Below are 20,820 nucleotides of genomic sequence, written 5' to 3' on the forward strand. Positions count from 1 at the left end.
ACTTCGCTGGGGTCTTCTAAAAAACAGGTCAGAGTTGCACTTAACACACTCAGACCTCACACTGCATTGGCATTCAATTGCCTCGAGTTGTTAGCAGTTTCCTTGCTTGATGCCGCTGCTCAGCAAGATGCACTGCCCAGTACAGCGACCGTTGCTCACAACGCTTCCCTCACATGTCACAACTCGCCCACCATCTCCTCCTTTGGGGTCAGAAGCTCTTGAGGTCGCTTCTTCCACTTAAAATTCCGGCCTGCTCAATCGTGCCGCCCAGGTGGCTTCACGACAGCCTGTTGCCGAGGAGAGTGGAGACTACATCCCCAGGCGATCCAGCTGTCCGGGATATCTTCAGGGCCACACAGTTATATCTGTTGCCGCTCTCATTTGTTCCCTTGCCAGTTGTTACTCCCTTAAACACGGAGACACTGGCTCACAGCTGACGGGCTGGCTAACTCTCACTAATGAGACCCTGGCATGGATATGTGCCCAAGGTTCCTACCTCTCCTTTAAACAGGACCAGGTGGTGAGACTGCAAGTGCTGCCCATGGAGGAGGCAGACCCAGCCCTGACTTTTCTCTGTTCCAACTGATGCGCATAAATCATCTTCGTGTGTGAAAGAGAATGCAAAGTCGCAGGACCTCTTCGGCTCTTGTCTGTCCCGGAAAACCAGCAGTAAGGAAGGCGGTTTTCATGCAGAGGTTGGCCCACTAGGATTAGTGTGGAAATTTCAAGGTGCACCGTGCCCACCTGGGTAAGGAGCTCCTCCAGAGAGTGTAGCTCCTTCCTGGGCGTTGACATGAGTGCCTCGCTGACAGATTAAGAGTTGTGTGCTGGGCGACACCGAACATTCGCTAAGAAGTTAGCTTATGTGTTTAGGCCAGTTGCTTAGTAGGCTCCCTTACCTAAGCCCGGTTTGTAGTGTCAGCTTACTGCGCCATTCCCCTCCTATGGACTGGATAAGTGCACCTTTTGCTCCAGTTAGTTCCACTTCCGAACCATGTTGAGTTCCTCCTCACCCCCTTCGGTGTTGGACTAGCAGAGCGTCTGATACTAGGCCTATCACTTGTTAGCTTGTGTAACTTGTGTTAGGTGGGCTCGTTTGCATACTACTCGAAGATGACTGGCTCCCTGGCGTGATCCCATTCAGTCGACACGATCGACTACGTCTCCATTCCCTCCTTCAGGGAACGAGGGTTACACAAGTAACCGAAACGTCAATCCCTTTGTTAAAATTTCTGCAAATATTCAAAGATTGTAGACATTTCTTGGCCTTCAACAGCTACAGTCTAAGCCTCAGGCACATGTAGAATACAATTATAAATGGTAAAATAATATGTTCACCCTTGAGTGGTCAAAGCCAGCAAACAATGCTAACTACCATGCTGTAAACAGAATATCTCGTCTGCCGTCTCTCAAATCTCTCGTTGTACGTCACTAGATGTTAAATTTTTGTAAAATGTTTGTAAATGCAGTTGTCACTACCTTAAATTACTGAACTGTGTGTGTACAGAACAGGATTAAGGACTAAAAGGTGAACTGACAACTGAATTTAGCTGCAGTATGTACGTGGCCTTAGAGCTTCCTTCTAGAAGGTTTATAGATACATCCACCAAACTCGGCTCGGACCTTCAAACTGTTCCGTCTCGGGTTGCTATATCATTTCTAACTGATTGGACTTTCAGTTTTCCTAAAATGATGATCAATACTCAGAAAAATCCCATAGCTTGCTACTCAAACATTCAAATAGTTGGCATTGTTTGCGGTTACAGTCTGCAGAGCACTTTCATAATCCTCCCCCCTCCGCAGCTTCACCTGTATAAATCTGCTACGGGGTTAATTCATGTATGTTACAGCAGAAGCATGTCTTACATGCTCACAAACATCTGTGAACGTGTTCGCAGTAGCAAGTCTCGGAGAAGGTGCTTGCTCTGCAGCAGCAACAGCAACAGCGTAGCAGATCTATTCCACCAAAACCAAATATATTGACATTGCTGTCTCTATTACCATACCAATCTCCTGAGAGGTGTCATGACAGAACTACACTGTGTGCAAAATTATTAGGCAAGTGAGTATTTTGACCATATCATCATTTTTATGCATTTGTTCTAACTCCAAGCTGTAAAAACTTGAATGCTAATTGGATTTAAGCATTTCAGGTGATGTGTTTTTGTGTAATGAGGGCGGGTGTGGCCTAAGGAGATCAATACCCTATATCAAGGTGTGCATAATTATTAGGCAGCTTCTTTTCCTCAGGCAAAATGGGACGAAAAAGAGATTTAACTGACTCTGAAAAGTCAAAAATTGTAAAAAGTCTTTCAGAGGGATGCAGCACTCTTGAAATTGCTAAGATATTGGGGCGTGATCACAGAACCATCAAACATTTTGTAGCAAATACTCAACAGAGTCGCAAGAAACGTGTTGAGAAAAAAAAGCAAAAATTAACTGCCAAAGATTTGAGAAGAATCAAACGTGAAGCTACCAGGAACCCATTATCCTCAAGTGCTGTCATATTCCAGAACTGCAACCTACCTGGAGTGCCCAGAAGTACAAGGTGTTCAGTGCTCAGAGACATGGCCAAGGTAAGGAAGGCTGAAATCCGACCACCACTGAACAAGAAACATAAGTTGAAACGTCAAGACTGGGCCAGGAAATATCTGAAGACAGATTTTTCAAAGGTTTTATGGACAGATGAGACGAGAGTGACTCTTGACGGACCAGATGGATGGGCCCGTGGCTGGATAAGTAATGGGCACAGAGCTCCACTTCGACTCAGACGACAGCAAGGTGGAGGTGGGGTGATGGTATGGGCTGGTATTATTAAAGATGAGCTAGTTAGACCTTTTCAGGTTGAAGATGGACTCAAAATGAACTCCCAAACCTACTGCCAGTTTTTAGAAGATACTTTCTTCAAGCAGTGGTACAGGAAAAAATCTGCATCTTTCAAGAAGACCATGATTTTTATGCAGGACAATGCTCCATCGCATGCATCGAAGTACTCCAGTGCCTGGCTAGCCAGTAAAGGCCTTAAAGATGAAAGAATAATGACATGGCCCCCTTCCTCACCTGATCTAAACCCTATTGAGAACTTGTGGGCCCTTCTTAAACGGGAGATTTACAGTGAAGGAAAACAGTACACCTCTCTGAACAGTGTATGGGAGGCTGTGGTGGCTTCTGCACAAAAAGTTGATCATCAACAGATCAAGAAACTGACAGACTCCATGAATGGAAGGCTTATAACTGTTATTGAAAAGAAGGGTGGCTATATTGGTCACTGAATTATTATTTTTTTTTATGTCAGAAATGTTTATTTGTAAATTTTGTTGTTTGTTTTTTATTCTCACTTTAACAGATGAAAATAAACAAGTGAGATGGGAAAATGTTATTTTTTCATTTTGCTGCATAATAGTTCTGCACACCAAAAGTTGCCTAATAATTGGCACGTGTATTCGTATTGAACCGAAACGGTACGGGTTCGGTGCATGAATTTATACGGAGAATACACGGTATAAAAATAAATAAATGTCACCACAGCAATCAACTAACGTTAACCACTAAATTACAGCTCCTGCACTGGGATTCAAGCAGCTGCAATTTAAGATAAGCGCTGATAGCGATTTTTAGAACAGTGGCGGAAATGTAAGAGAAGGCTTAACCCTCTGAGGTCGGCAAACGCACGGGCGCGTTTTGCTCTGTTTTTTTTACATAGCAGCAAAATAGACCTAAAATACTTCGTCGGTTTTGGTCATACAGACTTAAGAAATATGAAAAAAATAAGCTGTTAAATGTCTACTTTTTTATGTGTCCACTTACAATCGAAATAAAACATTGTGCTTTTGTAAAATAAAGAAAGTAAACAGGGAGTGCTTTCTGCCTCTCCGTCTCCTGAACTTTTTTTCTGAAGCACGTCTCTAAATTTAAACAAATCTCAGCGAATACTATTCACTCAGACATGAGCTATATATCTCTATAATCATTTAAGTGTGTAGTTTTAAATTATCTAATTCAAAACTAAAACAAATATTCTCTGTTTATGTAATCTATATAAAAAGAGCGAGAGATCAGCCGTGCTCATTATCGTTCTGGCACCTCATTACTCTGCTAAATGATCGATGGTACTCACGCCCATCGAGAGCGCGCGCTATTCAAACGCAGATCTGAAGCAACACATGCAATGCAAACCAGTCAACGCCCACAACAGCTGTAGTGAGGAATAATAATATCGTGATAATCCTGGAAATTTTACCTCAAACGTGCTGGAGTAGCCTAACAACGGATCCAGCTGCAGATCATCAGTAAGTGCTTTGTTCTAATCGCGATATGAAATGGTGTCTGTAAACCGCAAAAGACTGTTTAAATTTGAATCGCGTTTCTGTGTTTGAATGAATGAACGGCACATGTGCATGCGTTTGTTTACTAGCCTAGGCCTACAGCTCGCGCATGTCTGTGTGTGTGAATGAAATATCTATTGCCTACTGAGATGAGTAAAAATCGACTGAATACGTTGAAATAAAATGTCTTTGTCTAAGCAACATATTAAACTGCAAATTAACATTTATGCCCTAATATAGGCTATATTATAAAAGACGATATGTTACAGACGAAATATGAAAGACAACATTTCGTTTTGGATAGATTATAAAGTTTGTACTGCCACATCAAAACCTAATTTACAAGGTGCAAACAAAATCTTAAAAGGTCAATATAAGCCTTCTCTTTAAATTATTTTTGTGTTTTATTAGTGACAAATTTGGGGAGAGGATAGCCTACATAATCCAAAACTTTCTGAAAATATGAATGAGAATTAACTGCACAATTACTAGAAATGTTTACCTTGGATATTATACAATTTGCAAGCATAGGCCTACACAGTTTGTGGAAAAATACACTTCTTTTTCAAGATGTTTCCAACTCTGAACCAATTCTGTAGTAATATATATATATATATATATATATATATATGTGTGTGTGTGTGTGTGTGTGTGTGTGTGTGTGTGTGTGTGTGTATGTATGTATATATATGTGTGTGTGTTGTCTTTGCATTCTTTGTTGTGGCTCAGTGACACCTAAGGCTCATTAGTATGCAGCATTATCAGGTCTTCTTTGTCTTCAGGTGTGAATTAGGACATTATTCATGACCTTGTTGGATCATTCACGCCCCCCTGCATATTGCCTTTCCAAACAAAAAGTGTCTTACAAAATTTAAATCAATCTATTGTTTAATGTGAACGATTAGCCCGGATGATTTTCAGATCATTTTGAAGTAAATACTCTAGCCGACAAGATCCATTAGTCAAAAGTATTGTGGGAATATGTGAAGTTGGTCGTTTGTGGTCTTATATCAGAACATTTAAGTTTGAGTTTTTTGAATAACCACGCATAAATAATATTCTCTCAAAAATGCAAACATGTACATACATGTTGCTCACATATTATGATAGTCATGTTCGTGCTAAATAGAGTGTAATTACACCTTTGCCATTAATGTGTTTATAAGCAACTGAAAAAAATACAAATATCAGGTCATGTCAAAACATCTCAAGGACCCCAAAAACACCTTAGACCCCAGAGGGTTAATGAACTAAAATATATAAATATATCCTTTTATTGAAACTGGTGCTTTGCTGTGCAAAGAGACATTTTAAAACATTTCACCCGCTGGTACTTTCACTTTTGCCGCTGAGACCCTTATGCGTGTCGTAGCCTATTCTTGAGCAAATTAACATGCAGTACCCAACGTGAGCACCGCTTTCCTGAGTTGGCAACCTCATAAGTGCTGGGTCCAAGCTTACGGACCACTTCAAAAGTTACCCCTGCCACTTAGCGAGCAGCTTGCTGGTATCACTAGGTATTAACATTACCAACAACTTTTCTACAGTCTCAAAACTTCTGACCTTGGATATAATATTGCCGCTGACGTTGCTGTGCTTGAACTAGGTTTGACTGGGCTAGCTGTGTCATGCTCTTCAACTTCTCCTGCATCTGGAGAACATAAGAGAGAACATGTTGAGTCTCTGGGGCCTGGCCTCCCATCCAGCTCTCCTTAAATAGGGACAAAGGACCGCGCACCTCCCAGCCATATAGCAACTCAAAAGGTGAGAAGTCAGTAGAAGACTGAGGGACCTCCCTGTAAGCAAACAATAGGTAAGGAATCCACTGATCCCAGTCAGCTCCAGATTCACTCACATACTTTGGCAGCATTTGTTTAAGTGTTTGAGTGAATCTCTCTGTCAGACCATCAGTCTGTGTGCTTCTTAAACCCTTGACACCCAACAAGCAGTACGCTTGTTGTAAAAGTTTAGACATGAAGTTTGATCCTTGATCAGTCAATACAGTTTTGGGAAAACCCACTCTCGAGAACAACTGCATAAGACAAATTGAAGCCGTCATGGCCTTGAATGTCTTGAGAGGAAAACCCTCAGGATATATGGGGGACCACTATTCGGGCATCTATTCCCTTCCCCTTTTACAGCACACCATATTTAATAAACATCAGATTCCCTGAAATACCTGATGTCGAGTCTTCGTCTTGTACTTCTTCCTGAACCTGCCTATATAGGGGACCAATCACCGAATCCTCTTGCTGCAACAACCCAATCTCCCGAAGGATTTCTACTGGGCCTACACACTCTACAATAGGTTCATCACCAGGTGCCGCTGCAAAAAGAAAAAGGAAAAAAAAGTCTAGTCTTTTCTAGTCTCTTTTGCTTTTTAGATTTCCTAGGCTTTACCCAAAGTAAGGTAGCATACTCAGGTCCTCAACATCTTCCTTTTGTTTCTGAGCCCTAGCCCGGGTCAGAGCTACACTACATTCCTTACCAATGCTTTCATTGCCATCAGTGACTAGATCTACTAACACCGGTAAGTCTTGGCCCAAAATCATTGAATATGGTAAACCATCTACTTCACCTACTTTCAATTCCACTTGCAGTGGGGTACTGCCTTTCCTCTCCATAAACAACAAATCTGTGCTACAGACGTATGACTCCTTAAAACTACAGGTACCAAGTCAGAACGCACCAGTGATTGCATACTTCCTGTGTCTAAAAGCACCCTAACCTTTTGTCCATTAGAGTTGGATTGTACTCTAATGTGCTTAAGATGCTGTTAAACTGTTTAAGTGTGTTTGCTGGGGAGAGGAGAGACAGATAGTAAATGGGCTGATGACCTCCCTGTGTCTGTTTTTGCAAACCTGTTTGTTTGTAATTATGATTGACATCATTTTATCCATAATCCTGTGAAAATTTCTATTTTAAATTGTTATTTTTTTTTATTTGTCATACCTGCCCAGGGACTAAAGGTGGAAATTAGCAACTGTTGCTATAACCTGGCCCAAGACATATTCTCTTGTTTAACAAGTTTAATGTTTATTTGTGCATTGTCCCTGTTTCAAATAAAACAATTTCCATTCCATTCCATTAAGAACTACATCCACATATGGCAATACCACTTGAGTTGCCAAACAGCTGGGTCTTGGAACGGTACACACATTGGCCTGGGTGGAAGTGTTAAGCCGCATTCACACCGCCAGCGATACGCAGCGACACGATCCCATTCATTTCAATGGAGCGCTGGCGACTTCCGGCGACAGTGATTGTTTGCGACAGAATGTGGGCGTGTCAAGCGATGCGAAACACGCAACAAAAATTCTGAAATTTCAACTTTATGCAAATGAGAAGCGATTTTCGCGAGCGACAACCAATAAGAAGACTTTCAGTGGAGCTCACGTCACCGTCTCGAGTGCAGGCAAGACAGATATTTCACTGTTTTATATGATTTGACTGTAACCACATTCATGGATATAATAAAATGATGCATGGAAAAGAAACTGTCGACAGTCTCAGTGAGTTTAATTCCTACAATTATAGTTCGAGTGTTGTAATTGTGTGATGCAAGTTTAGCACTGCTGTAGTTCACTTTACAGTTTCCCTTGCATTATGTTGACTATTAGGGACAAGAAAATGTATTATTTGTCAAATTCGAATGACGTTTTAGTAATTTATGACAGTATGAGTGAGTTTAATTTGTTGATTGATCGATCGATAATCTAGTAAATTATTTAATCCACTGAACACTGCTGTGGTAAAATAAAAACACTCTCCCAACAGCATACTGTTTCTTTTGAGCCTAATTCCTAGTCAAATTAAAATTATATAGTTGTATATATCACTTGTGATGGTTTTTGTAGTATAGATATGCCCAGACATGCAGTCTACCAATAACATTAGAGCGACAATACTAGGAACGCCCACAAGCGACTTCACAGTACAGAGATTAGCGACATACAGCGACAATGTCGCTGGCGGTGTAAACAGGGCTTTACTAGGGCACCTTGACTGTTTGTGACCTTCCTGTCCACAATGATAACATATAAGACTCCTATGCACACACCAACTTTAAAACCAGGGCTAACCTTATCCTAACTTTAAAAGCTAACTAACCTTATCACTCACAGACTTGCCTTCATTGATGGCTCAAACTGTAGTCAGGAAGGAGTCCTGGAGCTTGTTTGTGTCTTTAATCCCCTTCCACCGCTTGAATGTCCATGGCTGAGTCTTGCGTCGAGCTGCCACAAAGTTGTCAGCAGCAGCTTCAGCAGCAGAGCCAGGATCTCGTTCCCTAATCCAGACTTGAAGGTCAGGTGCCAGCATGTGCAAAAACTGCTCCAAAACAATTATCTCTCCAATCTCCTCCTAGTATGATGCTGTGGCTGCACCCACTTGGAATAATGTTCTTTAAGTCTGGCATACAACTTCTTTCGGGTTTTATCCTCCTTCACTTCGGTAGACCGGAACTTCGGGTTTTATCCTCCTTCACTTCGGTAGACCGGAACTGAAAACGGTATGTCTCTGAGTTGATATCATACTTAGCAAGAATTGCTGCCTTGACCTTTTCATAATCAAGGGAGTCTACCATGTCCATGTGCACATATGCAACCCTAGCTTTGCCCGTCAGGAGGGGCACTAACCTAACTGCTAAATCGGTTGTTGGCCACCGACACGCCATAGCGATTCTTTCAAATGTAGCTAAATAATGTTCTACATCGTCTGTCTCACTCAATCGTTGCAGATGTGGCTCCCTCTCAATTCTCAGCTGACTCTGGCCTTGACTTTCCAGAGGAGATGCTGCTGGTGATGCCATCTGTCTGCTGCTTGGACCATCCTGTAGAACTGAGGGTACTCGCTGGACCGTTGGTTGTGATGGAAGGCCATTCTGGATATCAATGCCGGGCCTTCGATCTGGTGTCGTTCTCACATGCACTTCATGCTGTAGAAGAGAGAACTGATGCTGCATTCCTCTCCATCGTGCCTCCTGTCGGCCAGCCCCTTGGTCCATGCGGCAGTCTCGAGTCTGCTGCAGTGCGAGATGTGATCGGAACATGTCGCTCAGCTACGCCCGTGAGACATCCTCAGAGACACTCCCCAACTCAGCATCTGATTCACCATCATCTCCCTCCATCTCAGCTCTAACAGGTTCCTCAGCCTCTGCTGCACCGCCCGCACCTTTTAAGGAGGCAATCTGGGCCACCACTGTTGCCTGCAGTGGAGAATAAAAAAACAACAGCAATTTTTTTTACTAATCACTACTGCACTCTTCTGGCCATCCCATTTCTGACACCAGTTGTAATAGGAACCCAGTAATGGGCACCAAAAAAATGGGTGGCCCAATTAAACAGAGGCAGAGTGAATACAAAATTATTTAAAGCTGCAGTCCGTCGTTTTTCCTCTTTGTCGCCATCTCTGTTAGAAATCTGCAATTGCAGTTATTCGCGGAATTATTAACTGTGCGTGGGTAGTAAATCGGCATGAAACAGCGCGGATGAACACAATGTATTGAGGAGAACTTGTCGCTGGCGCGTCGCTGTGGATACTGTACTGTCATCAGCAATCTCAGAGTATACTTTTTGAAAGTGTCAACATTAGAATTTTCATCGGAAAATGTAATCTGAACAAGTAAGTAACATTCACTTTTGTTCTGACCAAATTCGGGGGGTGGGGGGAAGCATTGCAGTAGCTATATCATGCTGATTCAATCTAACGATTGCTTATATCACGTCAAAACGTGAAAAATATATTTTTTCTGTAGCCACTCTGAAGTCCGAAGTCTTTGGGTTTTACAACTGGTGAATCTCCAGTTGTCACTGGTGATTGTCGCTTTAAACTTTCGGGATCCGCCATACCAAGTGCTAAGCTAAATCTCCACCATCATCCACACACGCTAGCCGGGGACTCCTTCTCTATGTGTACAGAAGTGACGTAATGACGCAAAGACATGCTCGAAATTCCCGCGGAAATCCACCAGTACCACTGGAATTAAAATCATTATTACAAGCTTACCGTTTTGAATCGAGGCAAGGCAAGCAGATCGTTTTGAACACTGGCTGGTTACGTTTTTTTTCAAAAATGTATTTTTTGATATTTTTAAACCCAAAAAAGTGCCGGACTGCAGCTTTAAGTATTAATGAATATTCATTCAAACGTGCAAAATCATGAAAAAATCCTAACCTAAATATATAACATTAATGGCCGTATAACGCAGCCGTTCCGCAGTCAGTGAAAATACACACATTGACTTTAATGGAAACCTATTGACTCCGCCGCCGTTCCGCAGTTGGTGGAAATTGGGGGTTAGTCGAGCCTGCCACTTATCAGCCAATCAAAAAAAAAAGAAAGGGGCTACACAATAGCCAATCAGAAAATAGCACTATTGTATCTGGTAATTTGTAACTTGACTGCTGTTAGAGAATGTTTCCCAGATAATTAGCATCAGTTTTTCATGAGTGTCTGTAGCTACTCATGCCATACCCAAAAGTTTTACAGCCTGTTCACTGACAACACCTGCTCAGAACAAGTCGTCTAGGCCTAGTAGTCATTTTAGTTATGATATTATTAATGAAACACCCCCGGGACCCCTGGTCACTGGGGGGTCACTCTTGCCTGTCTTCAAAACTTGTGAGCCCTGATGTTGTCTCATAACACTCTACACCAACAGATACCTTCCCCTGATCCTGCTGTCTAGCTTACCTCATGCAAGTACTCGGAGTCATTCCCCTTAGCCTGACCTTTCAGTTAACCAAGCTGTAATTTCAGCCTCCTCAATATGCTTTTCCACATCTTAAGATTCATATCTGGTATTTATATCTTTTTAGTTATGTTTCCATTTAAGAAAGTCCTAATAGAAAATAAGTTTAAATGTTGGAAAATCCCATTTCTATTCCAGCCAGTGAAACACACATGGTCCTTTTGTACTGCTGTAACCCACAGTGTGCCCTTTAACCTAATAAAAAATTAAAGAGAGATTATCTCTGCTTTAATGTGTTATCAGCTGTTTCCCATGTACAGTATGTGTGCCACATACTGTAGGTTATTTATTTTTACACCCAAGTTTCATAATTTAACCTGAAGTTTAATGGTGTGTAACTGTGTTTACGGAAAGTATTTATGAGCAAAGACAAGGGATGGTTGTACTGATCTGGGTGTCATTAAGACAACCTATCAAACAAGAATTAAGCTATTTAGGGAAAGGTTGTTGCCAGTAAGAAATAGTTTTGTTGACATTCTCTCTTTGGCGGTTCTCTTGAGTGTAATAAGTATTGTCTTTCATGTGTCTAGGTCATGGGCTGATAATCATCCCTTTTAAGGTGGAGACAGAAGCTGCATTTACATGGACCCTAATAATCCGATCTGTATTTAAACTAGTCCAAATCCTTCACTGTGGTGCACTTGTGTTTCTCTCTAAAAGAGTTTAGAGAGAACTTAACATCCGAATTAGGCGAATAAGTGTGTGTTGTAAAATGCAGTTTACTCTTACTAAACTGCGGTACATGTTTGATATTAAAGGAGAACTCCGGTGCAAAATGAACCTTTGGTCTAATTACACATAGTTACCTAGTCAACCGTTATCTGAGATTTGTTTTCATGATTATCGACTGTAAATAGTTTTATCTCTAAAACAGTTTAGCCTATAACGCTAGTATAACGCTAGTATATGGGGCATTGAGTAATGACAAATAAAAATCGCTTGTTAATACTACTAACAAGGCTCAAAATAGCCCCACACTAACACGGTAGCATAATGAGGGTCTATATCAATCGATCAATCGACTATATCAATCGATCTACGAACCACCGATCCAAATGCGCTGGACCATATGAGATTCTACACAGTTCAGCGCATTTGGATCGGCTGTTTGTAGATCGATTGATAGAGTCTGTTTTTCAAAGATGGATTCTGCTTGTATACGTGAAGTTGACTGTATGTATAAAATATCTTCTTAATAAACTGTCTGGACACTGCCAAAGTTCTCAATGCTTCGGTTTGCATGTAGGGACCCTCATTATGCTACCGTGTTAGTGTGGGGCTATTTTGAGCCTTGTTAGTGGTATTAACAAGCGATTTTTATTTGTCATTACTCAATGCCCCATATACTAGCGTTATACTAGCGTTATAGGCTAAACTGTTTTTAGAGATAAAACTATTTACAGTCGATAATCATGAAAACAAATCTCAGATAACGGTTGAGTAGGTAACAATGTGTAATTAGACCAAAGGTTCATTTTGCACCGGAGTTCTCCTTTAAACTGTGTTATTAAAAGCACATTAAAAAGCAAATTTCAGTGTGCGTGTTTCGAGTCAGAGCCCAAATGGATAAGCAAATTGGCTTCAGATACAATCATAAACACGCATACACAAAAATGTCTTTTTGGAGAGTATTCAAGGAAACACAAGCGGTTATGTCTTAAAGGGTTAGTTCACTCAAAAATGAAAATTTTGTCAGTAATTACTAACCCTCATGTTGTTCCAACCCCCGTAAGACTTTTCGTTCATCTTCGGAATCACACACATGACCAGCGTCGGCCAATAGTGAGCCAACGTATGACATACAACACAGAAGCGCTGCGCTATTACACTATGTGAACTCACTCGAGGCCCACAGAGAAGAAAATGGATAGTTGAATAAAGTCGTTATTTTTGTTGTTGTTTTTGCGCACAAAAAGTATTCTCGTCGCTTGATAAACTTATGGTTGAGCCACTGTAGTCACTTGGACTATTTTAACAATGTTTTTAATAACTTTATGGGCCGGCAAGTTTCAATTACAATAGAAGCCTATGGAGGAGTGAGACAGCTCTCAGATTTAATCTTCAGTGTTCTGAAGATGAACAAGTCTTACAGGGTTGGAACAACATGAGGGTGAGTAATTACTGACAGAATTTAAATTTTTGGGTGAACTATCCCTTTAAGTAAACTTTCACAGCTGAGAAAGAAAATGTATTAGATCCGTACATTAGCTCTTAATTTGACAGCAACATAATATACCTGCTGCAGTCTGTCATTCATTATAATCAAACAACAAATGACAAAGGGAAATAAGTCAGTGATCTTGACTGAATAATTTAAATAGCTTTAATAAGGCTTAATCTATATTTGAAGAGTTTGGTTCCAAAACGCGATAAATCCATTTAGATTAAAGGGTTAGTTCACCCAAAAATGAAAATAATGTCATTAATGACTCACCCTCATGTCGTTCTAAGCCCGTAAGACCTCCGTTCATCTTCGGAACACAGTTAAAGATATTTTAGATTTAGTCCGAGAGATTTCTGTCCCTCCATTGAAGCTGTATATACAGTATACTGTCCATGTCCATAAAGGTAATATAAACATCATCAAAGTAGTCCATGTGACATCAGTGGGTTAGTTAGAAGTTTTTGAAGCATCGAAAATACTTTTTGGTCCAAAAATAACACAAAATAAGACTTTATTCAGCATTGTATTCTCTCCCGGGTCTGTTGTGAATCTGCGTTCAGGACTCCGCAGTGACGCTGCTGACGTAAGACGCTGATGACGTGTTATCTGGTGCGCCCGAGCTTCGTTTACAGTCTGAGGAAGACGCACGCTATATTCAAGCTATTCTACATTGTTTGCGTGGATATCATTTTTTTAATGGTGCGTAAATGTGCATGTCGCGGATGAGACACTTTTACGTGCGTGCGTTTCCCTCAGTCTATAAATGAAGCTCGGGCGCACCAGATAACACGTCATCAGCATCTTACGCCAGCAGCGTAACTGTGAAGGATTGACAACAGACCCGGGAGAGAATACAATGCTGAATAAAGTCTTATTTTGTGTTATTTTTGGACCAAAAAGTATTTTCGATGCTTCAAAAACTTCTAACTAACCCACTGATGTCACATGGACTACTTTGATGATGTTTATATTACCTTTATGGACATGGACAGTATACTGTATATACAGCTTCAATGGAGGGACAGAAATCTCTCGGACTAAATCTAAAATATCTTAAACTGTGTTCCGAAGATGAACGGAGGTCTTACGGGCTTAGAACGACATGAGGGTGAGTCATTAATGACATTATTTTTATTTTTGGGTGAACTAACCCTTTAATTTGAGTAAAAATGTGTTTTCTTTACCTAGAAAGTGACAAGATGAAAACCACTATTTTCTGTTTCAAAATTTCACATAGCATCTTTAGGTTGTAATAACATAAAAAAAGATGTTAATCCAGATTTTGATTTTCAAAGATGTATTATAAAAACTGATCATTTCCCCCCCAAAATGCAATAAATCCATGACACCCCCCCCCCCCCAAAATGCAATTAATCCATTGAATTAATATAAAAATACAACATTTCATATTGAAACTGTTGAAAATACACAAAGTAAGTTGATCCACATATGACAGCCTCTGAACTTGGTCAATACTAATCTTATATACAGGCACTGGACTAAAAATACATTCAATCAGCCATAGCTCCTAAAATGAATTCGGGTAGTGACGGGTCATCTTGTTAATGCTAAATTAATTACAACAATAAATGTTGTACAACTGTCAAATTTCATCATGAACAACAATATCACATTAGACCACATAAATTCCAAAATGAAACGAAAAGTGCATTCATCTTTGCCATGTTACATTCGTGCAAACGCTGTAGGCTATTAACAAAAACATGAATGGCATTAATAAAAACACATAGCCTACTTTGTCATTTTACTGTAAAGAAGAAAGATTCACATATTATAGTATCAATTTTATATCACTTGTTGGCCTAAAATATATATTTTTAAAGATTTTATTAAACCCATAGCCCTGTTTAGCAAGGTTACCACACGCTATTGGTTGATAGGCATATCGCTGTTGTCAACCTTGATTGAATGTATTTTTTTGTTTGTTGATCACAAAGTACAAAGTAGATAAGGAAGATAAGTTAATTATTAATGCAGAACTGAATGTAGGCTAATTGTTAAATAACCATTTAACAGTGATAATAATGCATCATTAGCCTACTGCTTAGCTAAAAAATGCTTGTCAGCATGTAAAGCATGCCATAAGGTAGGGTTGGGCAATAGCCAATTGTGTAATGGTATAATCTCAGTATTGAATTTTTTTTTCTATTTGAAAAAATAAAATCTATATTTGATCATTTTACAAATTTTATATCCTGATCAATATTGTCCTACAAACAATGTTCAAATTGAATGCTATGAAACCTTGCAGTCTATCCAAAAAGGGGTAAAATCAGATTACGTTCTTCTAACATTGCAACATTACAATCTAAAAACATAATGCTTTTTAAAGAAGTAGTTAAATTTACTAAACTTAAAATAAAAAAATAAAAAAAAATATAAAAAAAAATGAAAATAAATAAAAACAAAACTGATATAATAAAAATACACTTGTAGATTTGAAATTCTTTAGCACATTTACAGTATGTTCACCAACAAAAACAAATATTCAACAAAAAAAAAACTAATATTCAACAACAATTTTTTTAGCAAAATATATTTATATAAATAAATTATATAAAATAAATATATATGTATAAATTGACCCATAATCTTGCACCACCCCCACTCAAGCAATGTATGTCATTTTGCAGAGATAAGATAAGGGTCACTAGGGCTTCTGTAAGAGGTGACTGTTACACTCAATTTAGGAAGACTAAATTTGGTCAATCGGCTTTTTCATTTACTGTAGTAGAAAAGTGGAACTTAATCCCAGCTCACATTAGAGGTTGTGCAAGTCTCAACAGTTTTAAAATGTCCTTAAAGACTTGGCTGAAGGAGAATCAATTATGTGATCATTGATCGTATTTTTATAACATGGAATGTATATCTGTATCTTGGGTTATATGTGAGTAATGCTGTCACATGTTGTCTGTTGCTAAGTTTTTATCTGTTTTGATAGTACTGTCTGTATTGTCCATATTGTGTTTTTATCTTCCTTACCCAGGGACCACAGATGCAAATTATCTGTATAGCTAACTCTGGTACAGGGCTCGAACTGTGCATGGTCCCTGTCAAATAAACTAAATAATAAAAAAAATAATCATTTATAATTTAGTGTTAATGTATATTTTAGTCAGAATTATTGCGCTCCTAATCTACTGCGCTTTGTGTAATTAACTAACTATTTTTTTTTTATTTAACTATTAAATTAATGTTCATGATTTAGTTAAATAAAACTTTTGTGAGCATTTACATTTGTAATGTTTCTGTGGTCACTGCTTGCAAAACAAAGTCCCTTTGACAATGCGATTACAGCTACATGCTCTGACTGTACCCAGTAAGAAAGTTTTTCTGTTGCCACGTAAATAACTTTTCTGAGAGTTGATAGCCACCTCGGCAGGAGCTGTAGCGTTGCTGCCACCTTGGAGGGAGTAGGAGAAGGCAGTTGCCATCACCGGAAGAGCAGCCAATGGTGGAAGTACCTCTGTGACCAACGGACTCGGGACCACCACACTTGGGACAACCTGACTCGTGACCACCAGGACAACTGGACTTGGGATCACTAGACTAGGGGCCACTGGATTGGAGAGCTCTGGAGTCACTGGACTGGGGAGCTTTGGGACCTCCTGACTGGGGAGCTTTGGGACCACCAGTAACATTTTCATAAACGCACAGACCGACATCAAACAGTATGTGCAGGAACAGGTGAAATAGGCAAGTAAACTTGAAGAAGAACAGTTCAATGTAATATGCAGATAAATAACTAAGGATTTCTTATCTTACTAGGTCCCGAGCAGCATGCACAGACACAGGATAACAGATCCACACAGGGGATCGCTAGACAACATATTGGCTACACAGCAGATACTAAATCCACAAGGTAAGTTTGCAGGTAAGGTATGGCTTGTCCAGGCCATAAATAAGGCTACGTTCAGACTGTTAGTCCAAATCCGATTTTTGTGCATCGATTGAAATCTGATTAGATGAAGTGTTAATGAACAAAAATCACATGAAATGCGATTTTTACAAATCAGTTTCGAGCTACATTCATATGTGGTATGAAATACTATTCAAATTGCATTTCTGGAAATTTGTTTCAGTCAGACTGCTCTGATCGGATTTCGCGTGTTTAATGTGACTTTCTCACGTTATGTAAACGTAAATGTCACATGTTGTTATACGACACATGCTGAAAGTCGCTGCAGAATGGCAATATATCAGAGACATGTTTTGAAACCGGTGGAGATGACAGCACAGAATAAAGTCACTCATACTAACCTCCTAAGGTTCTGCCGCTACCTCAGAAGACACAGTAGTCCAGCGTGGCGGCTACACATTATCATTTTGTAAATAAGACATCATCTGTATTGCAAACCCCTCCAAACAGGAAGTTGACCCTGCAACACATGAGGTGAGGAAAATGACATTAGCTTTTGACAGTTTTAATAATAAGGTCACAAAATGTTATAATATAATTGGCTATTGTATAATATAGCAAATATATTGCAAAAATCTTTGATTGAAACATGAATATGATGTATTACTGCAACAAAATTAGTAAAATATAGTTAATATAATGTTTCTGTTTTCATTTAAAGATAATTAAATGTGTTTACTGAAATTTTGGGAAAGAGAATTAAATATGTTCAATTAAATTTTGGGGAAGAGAATTAAATGTTCAGTGTAATTCGGGGAGAAAGAATTAAATACATTCATTGAAATTTTGGGGAAGAAAATTCACTGTAATGTATGAGTTGTCGACAGATTTATAAACATTGAGTAATAAAGTTTAACAGAAATAAACATGGGAGTCACGAGGAACAGACAACAAAATTGTGCATATGAAATTATATCAAAGTATGAACTAACTTGTGCAACAATGCTACACTAGCCGAAATCAATGACAAGATGTGCTGTCCCAATCACCCAAAGGGCATGTTCCAATCACCCATATATTTAAAAGATAAAATGTTTTGGCTCAGTTTACATAAAAGGTTATGTCACACCTCCTTTCATTATGATATATCTTTGTTTACTCCTCAAATGGATAGGTAACATCTTCAGTATTACAGAAATGTATCATGTGTTGGGCTGGTGTTTTTAATTTATGGCAAAAACCTTACAAAAGTCAGAGATTCAAAAAAATTTCAAATGTTAATTCACCCTACCTTTTGGAGGGGAGCTGATTAGTGTGGTGATTAGGGACCAGGTGCAGGTGATTAGTAACCATAGCAACAGAACACTTGGGAAAGTACAGGGAAACTACAGGGAAATATCCCACATGCCTTTGATATCCCACAATCCTGTGCGTTCCATTCTGTGACAGTTGAGCTAAAAAAATAGAGATTACGTCTGAAAGTCGCAGTTGGTGATGAGTTTGTGTGTAAATCTATGTTGTCTACTTGTTGTCATTTCTAGTCAGAAATTAGAATTGTAGTAATTAAAAATTTGCTTTGTGATCAGCTCTCTCTACCCTGTTGTAGATCATCAAACCATTATGATGTCAGTTTTGTGAGTTACACTGTTTAAAAAAAGTGTAATTTTACAGGTAATGGTCTGTATTTTATTTTTTACAGAATTGTACCCTTTTGTCATTATACAGTGAAATGCCTGTTATTTTACAGATATTTACTGTTCCACTATTAAATTTACAGGTAATTGCTTGTATTTTGGTTTTACATAAATTTTACATGTTTTTTTTTTTAAAGGAAATTGTCTGTATTTTTACAGAATTATATGTAATTTTACCTAAAATATTAAGTAATAGTTTACAGATTCTTTCTGTGATATTAGAAAACAAAGAAAAGAAGGTATAACTGCAGAAATCTAGCCTAGAAATCTAGACGCACCCTAGCGGCAGCAAATTTTATTTTGCAGCCAGTGTCGTCTAGCAACTCTCCGTTGGCTTGCAAATTCCATTCAGCCAAATCACATCGTGTATAGAGTCGGTGGGCGGGCTTAACATAATGACGGCAGAGTTGCGACGGTTCCGCGTGAATTCCCTGCTACTAACTTGAAAACAAAGAATAGCTGCTGGCGAACAGCGGTCTTTCGAATCGGCTTTGGCCGCAACTCTGGAAGACATGGAGTTAAGCTTTTCTTTGATGAAAAGAAAAAAGAACGGCATTGAAGTCACATCCTACGTCACCTTCTTCGTTGCTCTGGTTGGTAGCGCTATCTTACTGCGTGCAGAGGGAATTTGAAAGACAACCGTTTATCCCGCCGCCTCGGTTTGAGCCATGCCAATGGTGTGTTCCCAGACCCAACATCTTGATGTGGGTTTGGCTTGTCAGTGTGGCAAACATGATAGATTGACAAGAAAAGTGGAAAATTTCACCCCCATAGGGCAGATTTTTTTATCTACGCCTCGCAAATACCCGACTACGCCACCCCAGAGGCAAATTTACCGGGGAATCGCCTTATAAGATTTATTCGAAGCACACAGGTTCGATCACGGCTGAGTTGAGACCAGAGACAAGGGTGAAATATAAAAAAATTGCAGCTTTATTAGAAGTCACTAATACATGTATAAATATGCAAGTAAAACAAATACACACAAGCGCAATTCGGCCTCCCCTCCAGGGCTGGAGACTATTCGCTCATTCTCTGAAAATGACACAGCAAACACTTGTGTACTACACTTACAACTCCAACCACACCCGTTGAACACTGCAATCAGAAGAGACCACCACCAAGTAGGAATAGGAGCTCGCCCACACACCTAATAATGTCCTGATCACCCCAACCACTGGAGAGGAAACAGAATTACAATTTAGACACTAATCATATACCCACACTCACACATTCTTAGAAAACTTGGTACTCCATAGACGGACAGACATATAGATGTTTACCAGCATGCCGGTCAATAGAAACAATGGATAGCAAACACACAAAAAACAAAAACAAAGGGAACCTACCAATTCCCACAACTGGTCAGGAGAGGAATATAATGGTCAGTTAGCAACAGGTTCACAGAAATTCGGTTAATACACAAAAAAAACAATAATTTCAACACCAATCTACAACAGAAGACAAGTAAGATTGAAACAATTGATTTAATTCACATCAACAACAAAAACACAAAAAAAACAACAACAAAGAATAAGCAAATAAACAAATTAAATGCAAAGAGTAGTAACGTTACACTCCACAAAGAGAAACCAGATCTCGATGGTGACTGCTGGATGGTCACAACATTTGATGCCTCAGAGAGAAAGAGCCGGCCACCGTCTCGAATCTGCGGCACGCCGGCTACCAGGCAGCTGATGTCCCAAGCTCCAGCGTTGGAATAAACACGTAGCGCAAGACGCGCAATACAATAATATGGCCACAAAACGCCCCGACGAGAAACCCACTGCACCGTCTCTCCCTCTGTCTGTAACCGGTTTGAACTGCTTGCGATGCACAGGGGATTTAAACTCCAGGACGTAAAAAGACAATCTGGTACAACAGACGTTGTACCGCAGGATTCCTCAGTCCACACGGACAAACACTTCCGCAACAACCCGGAAATGGCTTACGTCACCCGTGACTATGAGACGCTCCCTCATCCCATACCTAAAGCTGTATTTATA

General features: G+C 39.6%; 1 protein-coding gene across 7 annotated transcripts in view; it reads right to left on the minus strand.

Annotated features, from left to right (window-relative positions):
* The window catches only part of LOC307004694 (myosin heavy chain, fast skeletal muscle-like), a 45,598-nt gene that overhangs the window by 14,692 nt on the left and 10,086 nt on the right, over positions 1-20,820 (minus strand). For 2 of the 7 annotated variants that reach the window (XM_079624093.1, XM_079624097.1), the window contains 4 exons: positions 19,889-19,991; positions 17,522-17,640; positions 8,456-9,531; positions 6,505-6,651 (listed from right to left, as the gene is read on the minus strand). The gene's annotated coding sequence lies outside the window, so the exon portion shown is untranslated. Of the gene's footprint in view, positions 1-6,504; positions 6,652-8,435; positions 9,532-17,521; positions 17,641-19,888; positions 19,992-20,820 lie in introns of all 7 variants that reach the window. The other 5 variants (XM_079624094.1, XM_079624098.1, XM_079624096.1 and 2 more) reach the window with 4 other exon arrangements.

The sequence above is a fragment of the Phoxinus phoxinus genome, assembly GCF_949152265.1.
Source record: "Phoxinus phoxinus genome assembly, chromosome: 9".
In the NCBI taxonomy this organism is placed as follows: domain Eukaryota; kingdom Metazoa; phylum Chordata; class Actinopteri; order Cypriniformes; family Leuciscidae; genus Phoxinus; species Phoxinus phoxinus.